This window comes from Pipistrellus kuhlii, unplaced genomic scaffold, assembly GCF_014108245.1.
Source record: "Pipistrellus kuhlii isolate mPipKuh1 unplaced genomic scaffold, mPipKuh1.p scaffold_m20_p_12, whole genome shotgun sequence".
Lineage (NCBI taxonomy): Eukaryota > Metazoa > Chordata > Mammalia > Chiroptera > Vespertilionidae > Pipistrellus > Pipistrellus kuhlii.
Genome location: NW_023425427.1, coordinates 36693666 through 36707021, shown reverse-complemented (window position 1 = coordinate 36707021; position 13356 = coordinate 36693666). Strand labels below are relative to the sequence as shown.

General features: G+C 43.0%; 1 protein-coding gene across 6 annotated transcripts in view; it reads right to left on the bottom strand.

The window, feature by feature from the left end:
• Positions 1-13356, bottom strand: part of KDM4C (lysine demethylase 4C) — a 279727-nt gene that overhangs the window by 32376 nt on the left and 233995 nt on the right. The window lies entirely within an intron of this gene.

Sequence of the window (13356 nt, the reverse complement as noted above, 5' to 3'; positions counted from 1 at the left end):
AGGACTTGAGGAAAGAACACTTTGTAAAGTAGAATGATACACAAACTTAATTACAAAATTTCATCTGACTTATATCCTACATTGAGGCCAAATGTGATATAACAAAAAAAAGGTACTTTTATTTTGTTCTTAATAATCATTACTCATTACTAAGAAATATTGTTTCAGTAAAATGAATAGATTATTTTTCTATTGATTTTAGAGAGAGGTGGTGGGGAGGGAGGAAGGGAAGGAGGGAAGGAAGGAGGGGAAAGGAGAGAAAGAGAGACAGAGAGAGAGATGGCTGTGAGAGAGAATCACCAATCAGTTGCCTCCTGTATGCTGGGGATCGTACCCACAATATGGGTATTTTATGCTCAGGTTTGGGGTTGTACTCATTTAAAATAACACACACACACACACACACACACACACACACACACACACGTCTCATTCATTGTCTTTTTGAAACTCATTGATATACTGTCCTTCCCATCAAACTAGCCACCTCTACAGGGCAATACCAATAATAAAAACTAATTGTAGACGTAAAAGAGTTTTCTCTCCACTGATACCATATTGCCTTCAATCAGGGTGGGCTTAAAAATTAAATGGGCCCTTATTACAAAGCTCTCTAACTTTCCTAAGATTCTAACCAATGTTGACCTATATATATAACTTTCCTAAGAATCTAACCAATGTTGACCTATATTTCCACACTTAGAGAAAAGATGGCTATTCATTAATGATTACAACCTGAGTAGGGAGAAAAATATGTCCCTAACACTGGCTCATCAAAGGCATGACAACATCCAAAAGGCTGACTATAGAACATTTAAAGTAGTGCTGGCAAACAGGATGGAAAAATCACCGTTCCTTACCTGACAAGAACTTTACAGCAGTAAACTCTGAGCCAGAGTCAAGAGAGACTGGCAGAAACACAATGCATAGAGGAAAAGCAATGCATAGATGGGCATGGAGTGGGAACACGGCATTTAAGTTCCTGAGTGCCTATTACAAGCAAGGCACCCTGCTAGGTGCTGAGGATTAAAATAAAGGAGGGAGAGAGTCCAGTCTCTCAAAAGCTCACAGGCAGAAGGAAAGACACACATGGCTGACCACAGTGCAGGTATTAAGAGCACCAGGTAGGGGCAGGAAGGGGCCTTCCAGGGAAGGCTTCACCCCTGGGAACACCTGAGCCAGGCCCGAAAGAGCCAGAAAGCCCACATGCACAGATGGTGGGAAGGCCATTTGCAAACAGAGTGGTCACCTTGTGAGCCTGTGAACCCCGGCTCAGATTGATGTTTGTAGCTGCATAAAATAAAGCACACACGATTACAAAAGACACAAATTATATGGGGAAAAACCAAAATTTGTGGTTTAAGACTTATGCTTCTAATAATAATGTATTAAATACTAATGTCTAGTGACAATGATGACATGATTACTACTGCGGACAGGTCACAGAAACTGCTAATACCATCGCTGCCTATTCTCAAAACTGACAGGACTGTCAAATTCTAGCTGTAATTTAGTGAAAGAAATTATAATTTTTTTTCTCATCCCCTAAACACAAATATTTCTTAATAGTAAATTATAAAAAATATATTGTTGTCTGGTATATTTAGACGTTCAGCAGTCACTCTTTTAACAGCAGTCATCTAGATAATGGTGCTTGTACGCACTGTCCATAAGAGGACATGGTGGTGAGATGAAACTCAAAGAAGACACCTCTGTGACAGGTTAATTTATAGAAGCTGAAATGGGTAATTTTGGAGTAAAATGGTTAATTTATAGAAGCTGAAATGGCTAACTGACACAGGAATCTAACAAGTTCTGAGACTGGAATATGTACTATATTCTCAAATATAATTTATCCCAATGAGTTTCTGACAGAGCAGAGAACAGTTAGTTCAATATGACCTCTACGGAGAGGGTTTAGAGGGAAAGAGTCCTGTGTGGTAGAGGGAAAGAAGATTCCTATGCTCTTATCCAAGATTCCTAAAGTCTTAGCCAAGACTTTGCAAGGCTGATCTGTGTTTATGCCATAAATGAGGGTCACCCAATATCTGCCAAGATGGCAGATATGTCATCTTGGGAAAATCCATGACTGGGTTAACCATCTATATGTCACTGAAGGGCGTAAATCCCAATAAAACAGTGTACTCAGAGGCTCACAGAGCCAACAAGGCAAGGAAGCCGAAGAAACAAAGCCAAGTAACATCCCATGAACAGCCAAAAAGCACATTTCCATGTTTAACCAATGACCCTTCCACCTCCTCCACTTCATTATTTCTCCCTTACTTCTACAAATTAACAACCTTTGAGATATTACTGTACCTTTTCAAGTATCCATCTTATAAAAATCTCTAGAGGGATCTGAGTAAATGCATTAATACAAACTGTCCTTCTGTTACCAAACGAATGCAGCAGAAGTCGCTCCTCTAAACCTGCCCTGTAATAATAACAGCTTTCTTCATAAAATTACAAGAGCCTGGTGAAAATCTCCTACCCAGAAAAACCGAAAGCCCTGGGGCTTCGTGAAGAAATAATTGCTCCTACAGACAAATATACATGCACACCCATAAAACTGTCACAAGTATTTAATTTTCTACATGTCTGCTTGTTCACATGTACTTTTATTTCTCATGGGTTTTCAAGTGCAAACATACAATAAGTGGGAAATAGTGGTAAGCAGTTTCCCAGCAAACTTAGGTCTTACTCACTTTAATGTGTGTAGAAGTATAACAAATAGACTGCAAAAGAAAGTGTGTGTGGGGGGGGGGGGGGACGGGGGGGGGAGGGAGAGGGAAGAGACGCAGGAACTAATTCTTTTCCATCTGAGTCATGAGCTCACCTCATGGTCTTGTTTGGAAGGTAAGTGAAGAGAACTAGAATGGGAGAACTGTGCTTCCCTGTGTTAATGTAGGAAACTCTCACTAGGTAAGCACCTCCTACTTCCTATTTGAAGAGTAAGCAACCTGCTACATGAAGAGCAGGGAGGAAGCTCCCGGCAGGTAGACTGGCAGAGCTGGAGGGCTGTGGCAGCATCCCACTGCTAAGACGGAACCTGATGTGCGTTCCTAAGACACATTCACTCTCATTAGTTGCTAGAGGACAGGTGAGTCTTCCTTGGATGCCTGCCCTGAGAAGCTCTGCATTGGAATTTATATTTCAGGAGCCCTTGAGCTTCTTGTGTAGCAAGGGTGAAATTGGGGGAGAACTATAACTTCATAAAATCTCAAGAATTTAAATAATTCTATGCATGTGTGTAGAAATTAACACACTGATTCTAAAATTTATCTGAAAATGCAAAGCATCTAAAATACTCCAAACAATCTTGAAAAAATGTTGAAGAAATTACAATTTGGGGGAAATGAAGGGGGAAAGCATTTGTTCAATTATAAGATAATCAACAATTTTGTTTCATTATCTTAGATGAGACATTTTCATTAGAAGCAAGAGGCATAAGGTATTACTATATGGTACTCTTGCCAATAATGATTTTTAAATCTCTAAGTTTGTGAATGGGATTAAAATAGCTAAAATAGATGCAAAATTTCTGTAAGGAAGTCAACCCAAAGCAAAACAGACTAATTAAATGGTTTAACAGTTTTTCTATGTCACTAAGAAGGAAGCCCAGGTAAATAATGAAACCATGTAAGATAATCCAAGCCATAGTCTCAAGTTGGGAAAGTGCCAAAGTAGCACAGTCTAAATGCCATGTGCTCTGGCTCTAATGACCAGGAAGTTCTGTTAACTTCTAATGGCTGTTGAACCCTTTGAAGTTCCATTTCATCAACTATAAAAAATAAATACAACCATAATACCTCCACACAAGATTATTTACTGTGAGGCCCAAAGGAAATAAGGTACTATGTATGAAAATGCACAGAAACTATAAAAGCACTATACACATGTTCTTATTTGTATTTACTTTATCTACATTGATATACTGCTACCAACAAAGGAAATGGTCACCTTGAGCAGGAGAGAAAAATAGGGTGGAATAGGTCTTTAGTGGTTCAATAAAGACACACTACTTATATAGATGATAGAGAAAGAGAGAGAGAGAGAGAGAGAGAGAGAGAGAGAGAGAGAGAGAGAGAGAGAGAGAGAGAGAGAGGTATCAAGCACAAGCTTCCTGGTTTCTTTCAAAATTTTAGGAGAAATAGCCAAAGGAATAGTGGAAGAAGTCAGCCAAAAGCTTTCTCCTGCCCATCACAACAGCAGCAGCAGGAAGGCAGATTCTGCCCAGCTAGCTTATCTTGTTAACCAAGGGGATAAAACCCTAGTCTTTACAGTTCGTTACTGACCGAGAAGGTAATGGCCATCTCTCAGTCTACCTAGTGTTAATTAAATGCATGTATGGGCCTAGCACTGTGATGGAGAGAGAAGTGTGTGGGGTTCCTGTAGAAGCAGGAAAGGAAAGAACTGAGAAACTCTATAGTTGTCACCCCTCTTTCCCAGTGTCATGTCTGCAGTGCTCCTGTTCTGTCATTTCACCAAGGGTCATCTCTGGGTCCCTACAGCCTCAGCAAAAGCCACTTCTCAGTCTCTAGCAAGGATGCTGTTTTGTTTTGTTTTTATTCCAAATACGTGACAAAGGAATATGTTAACAGATTTTAAGGTACAACTAAAAGTTACTGAATACAAGAGTTTTCAAATTCTGTATTTTCTTCTAATTCCTCAGATGTATGGGGAAAGGCAGACAAACCTGACTAGAAGGTCTACCTACTACTCAAGGAGAGAAACACAAAATGGGGAAAATAACCCAGGAGGATATCAGAGCCCCACAAAGAGGGCTTCATGTCTCCCTGCCTCCTGCTCAAGCTAAAGCTGGTGCTAGGTCAATCCAGAAATGGCTGAAAGAAAAATTAAAAGAATGCTTCATTGAAGAATGTAGAAACAGGAATTTCTTCTGTTTCTTTGGATTCCGCTCTATAAATTCACTGTGCCACTTCGCCAGTGTAGGACAAGAAAACGAGAGGATGCATAATATCTCAGGATGAAAAGATGCCAACTTCAGATAAGGAGTGATCAAGAAACTGCCCATTTTATCAGAAAAGAAGGATTGATCTGCACATGAGAAATGTGAGCGGGCAGGACAAAGAAAGTGGGGTATGCCAGGCTGCCTGGCTGCCTGTCAACAGGCCTCTGGAGGCCTTTCTAGTTAATCTAGACTTTTATACATCAGCTTTGTTGAGCATTGACATATAATGTTGACAAAGAGAATGGTCATTCAGATAGAAATGTTGGAACTTACTTAATAGCCTTTTCTATTGCTTGCAGTTAACAATCATAAAAAGTTATACCTTCATTACATTTTGTCAATATCTATGGATTTCACTATGACTATACCATCTAATTACTGTTTTCTACCTGAAGGAATTGAAAATCCTGTTTCTTATGCTTTACAAGATGTTGGAATGTCAAATATCCTTTGCTGTCATATGTCTGTTGACACATTCCATTTATATTTCTCCCCATATTCATGGTATTTGACTCTAACACCAATGTTAAAATGTGGAATTAGTGTCACCGCTTAATTTTCTTAACAAGCTATCAGACAATATTTTTATAAAATAGAAGTATAATTTGCTGAAAATCTTAAAAAGTCCTGGGAACTGAGAAATATTAATGCTATGAAAAAGTGAGCAAGCATTTTACATGGAAACACACATTGCCTATGAGAGAGAGAGAGAGAGAGAGAGAGAGAGAGAGAGAGAGAGAGAGAGAGAGAGAGAGAGAGAGAAGAAGAAGAAGAAGAAGAAGAAGAAGAAGAAGAAGAAGAAGAAGAAGAAGAAGAAGAAGAGAGGAGGAGGAGGAGGAGGAGGAGGAGGAGGAGGAGGAGGAGGAGGAGGAGGAGGAGGAGGAGGAGGAGGAGGAGGAGGAGATGATGACGACGACCAAATCAGCTGTCCTTGGAATGGAAGACTAGATTTCTCTCAGGATGTGTGGTCCTTGAACTTTCTGAGTATCAAATGTGCCTTGTAAATATTCCTCAGGCAGTTGGTCCTCACAGTGGAGCCCCAGGTCTGCTGAGGGACTCCACATGAACTTCGTGGGGGAATAACAGAGCCCAGTGGGAAGCACAGCACTGCTGAGGCTCCTGATTCTGATAAGCATGCTCTTGTGATAAAGCCAAACACCTGCCTCAAGTTGCAGATTTTTCTTAAAATATTTGTTTAAAATTCAGCATTAATTCGTAGTTTTACAAAGCCAGAATAAAAAGTTAAAGTAAAATAGTCTACATTTTGTACAATATATTACACATTCATATTACACTAGAAGCCTGGTGCACAAAATTCGTGCACTGCGGGGGGGGGGGGGGGCCTCAGTCCAGTCTGCCCCCTCTCACAGTCTGGGAGCCCTCAGGGGATGTCCTACTGACAGCTTAGGCCCACCGAAGCTGCAGTCTGGCCTCCTTCTGCGGGAGGTGACCAGCTGATAAGAAGAAGGCGCCATCCCCATCACCCTGCTGCTGCTGCCACTTCCAGCCGCCACAGCCACCAAGGTTTTTTCATCAACACAGACTCCAGTCCCTTCACCACGAAAAAATGACAACCTTCTTTAGGCATTTTCAAAATGTCTCTTTCAAAGAATATGACCTCTTTCTTTTCTTTTCTTTTCTTTTTCTTTTCTTTTCTTTTCTTTTCTTTTCTTTCTTTCTTTCTTTCTTTCTCTTTCTTTCTTTCTTTCCTTTTCTTTCCTTTTCTTTTCTTTTCTTTTCTTTCTTTTCTCTCTTTCTCTCTCTCTTTCTTTCCCTCTTTTTTTCTTTCTCCTCACTTGACGATATTTTCCACTGATTTTTAGAGAGCATGGAAGAGTGAGGGAAGGACAGAGAGAAACATCAATGTGAGAGGGACACTTCAGTTGGCTGCCTCCTGCATGAGCCCTGACCTGGGCCCCAGCCAGGGAGGACCCTGCAACCTAGGTGCATGCCCTTGATCAGAATTGCACCCGGGCCCTGCGGTCTGCAGGCCGAGGCATTATCCACTGAGCCAAACCGGCTAGGGCAGGTTATGACATTTCTTAGCCCCACCAGCAGCGGACCTTCACTTTTTCCTCCAGGAGTGAGGTGGAAAAACCCTAGATCACCTTCTTGGATTCTTATTATCCAAGTTACCAAGAACACTGTGAGTGGCGTACAGGGAGCTTAACCAATGAGCAGTCAGAAAAGGTGTTTCCTTTGAAGCTTCCGCACAGAGGTGGACTGCTGGTGAGCTGCAGCTGGAGCATCCCAGGCCCCCCTGTCAGTATCCGCTCTGGGGTGGCCTGAGCGCACCCGTCAGTGTCCACTCAAGGGCCACCTGAGCTGGCACAGCAGCTTGGGCAGGCCACCTGTCTCTGTCTCTGTCTCCACTCTGGGCCTCAGCTGCACATGCACCTCCTCCTGACTGGTAAGTTAGCTGGATGCTGGGGTCCAGCTGATTGGGACTGAAATGGGCTGGACACACCCTGGAGCCCTCCTGCAGTCCCTTCCGGTTGGACAACCTACCACATTCCTCCCCAGCCCCAATCGTGCACAGTGGGGTCCCTCTGCCTGGCCTGTACCCTCTCACAATCCAGGACCCCTCAGGGGATGCTGTAGATCCAGTTTCGGCCCAATCCTGCAGGCCAGAGGGACCCCACTGATGCATGATTTTGTGCACCAGGCCTCTAATCTATTATATTTCTCTCTCTCTCTCTCTCTCTCTCTCTCTCTCTCTCTCTCTCTCTCTCTCTATATATATATATATATATATATATATATATATATATATATATATATATATATATATATATAAAAGCCTAAGCAACTGAACAACCAGCCAACCAGTCACTAGGAAGCGCACTGACCATCAGAGGGTAGACACTCAATGCAGGAGCTGTCCCCTGGTGGTCAGTGCTCTCCCACAGGGGGAGTGCTGCTCAGCTGAACAACCCGTCCAGGCGGCCCACCATCCCGGCAGCAGCCACTCACTCCCTCAGTAGTCCTACAGATCCAATCTCCAGAGAACAGGTCAGGCACTGTCGGACTGGCGCCACTGGCATGATCTCAACAGCGCCCCACGGCTTCCTGGAAATTGGCCTCGGGCACTGCGGCCACTTCCCCTCCCTAGATGCTCTGCAAGGAAGAAACAATATAAAAGTGGCGGCCAGGTGGCTCCCGACACTGTCATGAACATCAGCAGGACAGATCTGGATCCGGATCCAGATCCCAGGTGGGCAAGTGTGTCCCACCACCTGCCCAGAGGGCCAATCGCATCCCAGCTGCCAACACCCCGACAACCCTCAGGTGAGACACCAGACGCAGGGCTCACGGCTGGTGAGTGCAGCTGCAATGGTGTGAGCCTCTCCTGATCAGGACTGACTAAGCGCGAGCCCATGGCAAGTGCAGCGGGGCCGGGATGAGCAGGAGCGGCAGGCAGCACTGGACTGCCAGTTTCAGCTCAATCCCCACAGGCCACGCCAGGGGACCCACAAATTCATGCACCAGGCCTCTAGTTATTCTATAATAAAGTATATACTTGAATTACATTCTTTTTTTTCTCCAACCAGATTAAAGGATAAGAAATCAGAGCCTGGTGAAAGGCTATATTTAAAGGCAGAGATAATATTCTGAGCCACCTGGGAACTGACTGCATTCTGCCCCCAAATGGGCATGTGGCTTTGGCCTGTGTTTGCTGCAACAGCCAACTACTTGCAAAACTTTTCTTAAATGGTAAGGCCCAGATGGTTAAGAGTAAATTTTTCCAGAATGAAGGTGTAAACCCCTAATACAGAGAAAGAGTATGGTAGCAAAGCACAGCTTCCACTCAGCTTCCGCAGCAGCCAACCCTGGGCCACCCAGGGCACTCTGCCTCTGCTCTCTCTGCAAGATCTCCATATTCTGATCAGTTTCTGCATCTTTTGCTGATTAACATTGGAATCTGCAGTGGAAGCATCTGTTTTCTCTTCCCACAAATTCAACACTTCTTGAAACACTGTAGCATCATTAATGGTGCCCAGATGGGGACTGGCACAAACCCTTACCAAGACACCAGGCTTTGAAAGAAATCTGGAAAAGGGGGAAGGATGGAAGGCGTGGCTGAAGAGGCCTCAAAGGAGGTTGAAGAGCCTCTGGCTGGGTCTGGGAGGTTACTGTGGGGACCTTCTGGGACAGTGTCCTGGATCTTCTCCTGCGTGTCCCGCAGCCAGGCCCTGTGACTGTGCAGCCAAGGCCCCACAGAAGGCAGGATGGCCCGCAGTGCAACTCCCTGGTTCTCTCTAATGAACTGACTAAAAGGGCAGGAACAATGGGCCCCAAAGGGGCTGAGCCCAGGGCACGGGACTGTGCTGTGGATCCACTCAAGCCTGTTCTTCTGACAGGAAGCATGGGGAGAAAAGCTCTAGGCTCCCTGACCCAGCCTCCTGTGGAAACGAATACAGGAGGAGGAGTAAAAAAGGAAAACAAGGCATATTAAATAGAGTGCAGCAGTTTGAAACGGTCTCAATAAAATTTAAAAAAACATTATCTTTACTGGTTTTACCTGATAAAGTGAGCAAGGGAAAGACTGGTTCTGGATGTAAATATTCTAAAATGTCTGTCCTAAAAATTCTCCTCCCAGGCAAGCCAGGCCTTACCTTTTATCATCTGGCACAAATGGATTGAGATCTCAACAAACCACTTCTATTGATAACAAGGTGAAGGATTTCTTCTCTTTTTAAAATGTATGTTTAATTTAAGAGGATTGATCAGCTTCAGGCCTCCTGAATCACTATAATATTTTTTTTAAATCCTTGCTAAGAATTTTTTACCCCAGACTTTGCTTTGATCAGAATCCTCTCTGTTTTTCAATATCAGTACAAATTCAGCAGGGTATCTGGAAAATAACTTATGTAAAAGATACAACCCATATACAAATACCAGATCAATATAACCAAGTCTGATCTGAGAATAGTTGGTCATGATCAACTTTACTAAACAGAATGGAAGTTAGCAAAATCTAAATCATTATAAGAAAAGTAACCACCACCAAAACAATTCCACTGCCAGCTATACACAAAGAAGCCGAGATCTGGAGACAGGAAGAGAGTTTGTGGAAATGGCACCATTCTTATCATTGTTAGATGAGTGTGAGCTAAATTCTGGTTCTCTTTCTAAAAGGTATGAAAGAGAAACTAAAAGGGGACATAGTTTGGGGATTGAGCTCCAAACTAAAGGAGGTAAAATAAAAAGGGAAAGAAAGGATGAAATCACCCCATAGCTGCACTGGATGGGTCCCCCCTTTGAAGACACGGCAAGCTCACTGGCATCAGACGGCCACACTGAAAGCAGACACAGCCCTCACCTGTGATGAGTTCTCATTATCTGGTTGTCTTTGAGACTCCCCTCCCCCACCCCCACGTGATTAGTTACTAGGGCCTGTGAGGCTGCCTCCAACATGTCTCCAGAACCCAGGGGCTTCTCCTCACCACTGACATGGCCACTTGGATATCCAGTTCCCCTTCTCCTATCACGTGCAACAGGACATCACCTCCTCACTAACTTTCCTGCTTCTTCTCATCTCTTCTGCTCTGTGTCAAGAGAGACCTATCACTCTCCTGCACATGTGCATCCCTATGGTGGACCTGTGATTAAAATGAAAGGGATTATCTGTGAATTTCCTGGTACATACTTCTTTCTGCCTTTAAGAATATGAAAAACTACCTATTTTTTCAAATAATATTTTACCAAATGTGCTTACTGTTTAATAAACGAATTTTCATAACATTATGCAACATTATGTTTTACACCCAAAGCTCAATAACATTGAATAAGCCATTATATTTAAAATAATTTGTGCCTTAGCTGGTTTTGCTCAGTGGATAGAGCCTTGGCCTGCAGACTGAAGAGTCCCAGGTTAGAATTCCGATTAAGGGCACATGCCTGGGTTGTGGGCTCGATCCCCAGTAGGGGGCATGCAGGAGGCAGCCAATCAATGATTTTTTTCTCATCATGAATACTTCTATCTCTCTCCCTCTCCCTTCCTCTCTGAAGTACAAAAAAATATATTAAAAAATAAAATAATTTGTGGTATTAAAGGAAAACTAGAATTTGCCTTAAGATGGTCTTTTTGATGCAAAATTCAAATAATTGGAAGAAACAAAAAAAAGGGGGGGTGGGTGGGGAGAGACAAAAAACCCAAAGTGGGGGGAAATGGAGATCCTATTGAAATAACTATAGTTTTATACTTCATTTCACCCAAATTGTACAAGCATCCTCTATTCTGGAAAAAGACAGGGGTAGGCTGCCAAGTTAGCTTGATGTTAATAGTACTCACTGCTATGATTCAGCAATTGCTCATTTCTCCCAATACCCGAGGCATGGCTGAGAACATAGACAAACCACAGTTCTGACTCTCGGGAGCACATGCCCTAGCATTCACAGTTTACACAAGGAGAAATACGTGAGTGAATTTGGACTTCTTTATGCTTGAAAAGGAAAGAACGTTGAATGCACCGGGGGCAATCACAATCTCCTCCCGGAGTTGCTGTCACACATTTAGGAGAGGACTCCATGCTTGGAGTCTAATTGAAGAATAGTGGGTAAATAAGAGCTAACGAGAATATTTTTTCAGAAATCCTGTGCTCAAAGTGCTTCCCACTAGAGAACTTTGCAAAGGCAATTTAGAAACATTAAAATTCTTCCCTCATAAGAAAAGATTGCCACATGTAATGTTATAAATTACACGATGTTCTCCCTGCCTGTACAAAGCATACCATGCTCAAAGGGAAGAATAGAGAGTAGTTTCTAAATCACCTCAAAATCAAATATTTTCTTTTTCATCATCATTTATGGAACATTAGTAACATAAATGTGACTGAATCGCACACATCATACTTCAGAGGAATGAGGTCCTGATTAAACACCTGGATCTCTTTAATAGCGAAGGCTATATAATCATCAGTAACCACAGAACTTTGGAATGTTAAAATGGCAATGTATGATCCCAAGCCCAGATGAACACCTCTACCACCATTTAAGGTTTGAGGTCTGGAATGCATTCACATGCTAGCACCTGCTGCTCATTAACTGAATCTCCTTGGGCAAGGAACTGAGCCATCTTTGAATTTAGGTTTCTTATCCCAGTTCCCACAGGATTATAGCGCCGAAGCCAGCAGTAGTAATGGTCATTGTAAAAAGAGAAAGCAGTGTTATCACTTCCATCTTCTGAGGGCTTCCTCTGTGCTGTGGTCTAAAAGCACGTGGGGAGGTAGGCAGCCATTCTGTGTGTATGGGAGGAAGCTGAGGCACAGACAGAAACCTGCACAAGGTGCACATGTGTTACCACTGGCAAAATCGAGGTGTGAACATCAAGCGCTCTGACTCCAGAGGTCATGACCTCACTTACATCTTAAGATGCATCCCCCCATAACATCTAATGAAGTAATGATACTAACTGGACATTATAAATGGCAAAGCACCACTGTGATGCAATATGGTAACACTGGAACATTTTTTAACTTGCTGGAATGTATTTTCTGCTGTATACATAATACTATTCTTAGCAAGAGTCCATGAACTCAAGGAACTAAAGGAAAAGCACAAATAAATATTCTACTTCATACCTAAGACAATGGGAAAAGGTGGAAAATAATTTTAAGATGGATGACATAATTGGTGATGTCATTTTGTACATTTGCACATTCACACACAGCCTCACAGAGTAAGTTCCAACCCACAGACATTAAGAAACTCTCAAGACACCCATGGAAGTTGCTGGAATCATTAGAAAATTTGGGAGACTTGTTGTGTGGATCATGGCTCCCCAAGCACATACCGATGAGTTGGCAGGCTGCTCACAGGAGGTTACTAGAAACACAGACAGGCACGTTAGGCTGCAACTAGTCTGTGGCCAAGCCTCCCAGGAATAGCAAAGGGCAGCAAGGTAATGAAGCCTGAGCTTTGATACATTGCTTTAGCCTCCTCACGGGCAACCGGAAACAATTACGGTGAACTGGAAAGATAATAGGAACACAGCAACTATCTCTACATTGTGGTAACATTTGTAAGCATTTAAGAAAGGAACGACTCCACTCACTTGGGACAAGTAAACTGAACTATAGTTAAACTCACATGCTATTTGTTGCAAACACTCTTTCGCCAGAAATAGGTACAGTCCTGAGTGAGATGGTCAAGGCAGAAGAAAGTGATCTCTAAACTCGTCAACGTTTCTGCTTTTCTGAGACTGCCCTCCCCCCTCCCAGGGCCTCGTGCTTCCCCTAGTTTATCCCATCTCAGGCAGCGAGGCCCCCAATGTGTATGACCAACCCTCTCGCTGTCCTGTGTTGCTCTCTTTGTTTCTTCTAGAAGAGATGAAATAAACTCCGAAGGCCAAAGTGTACAGTTGTGGAGATTAAGCACCACAT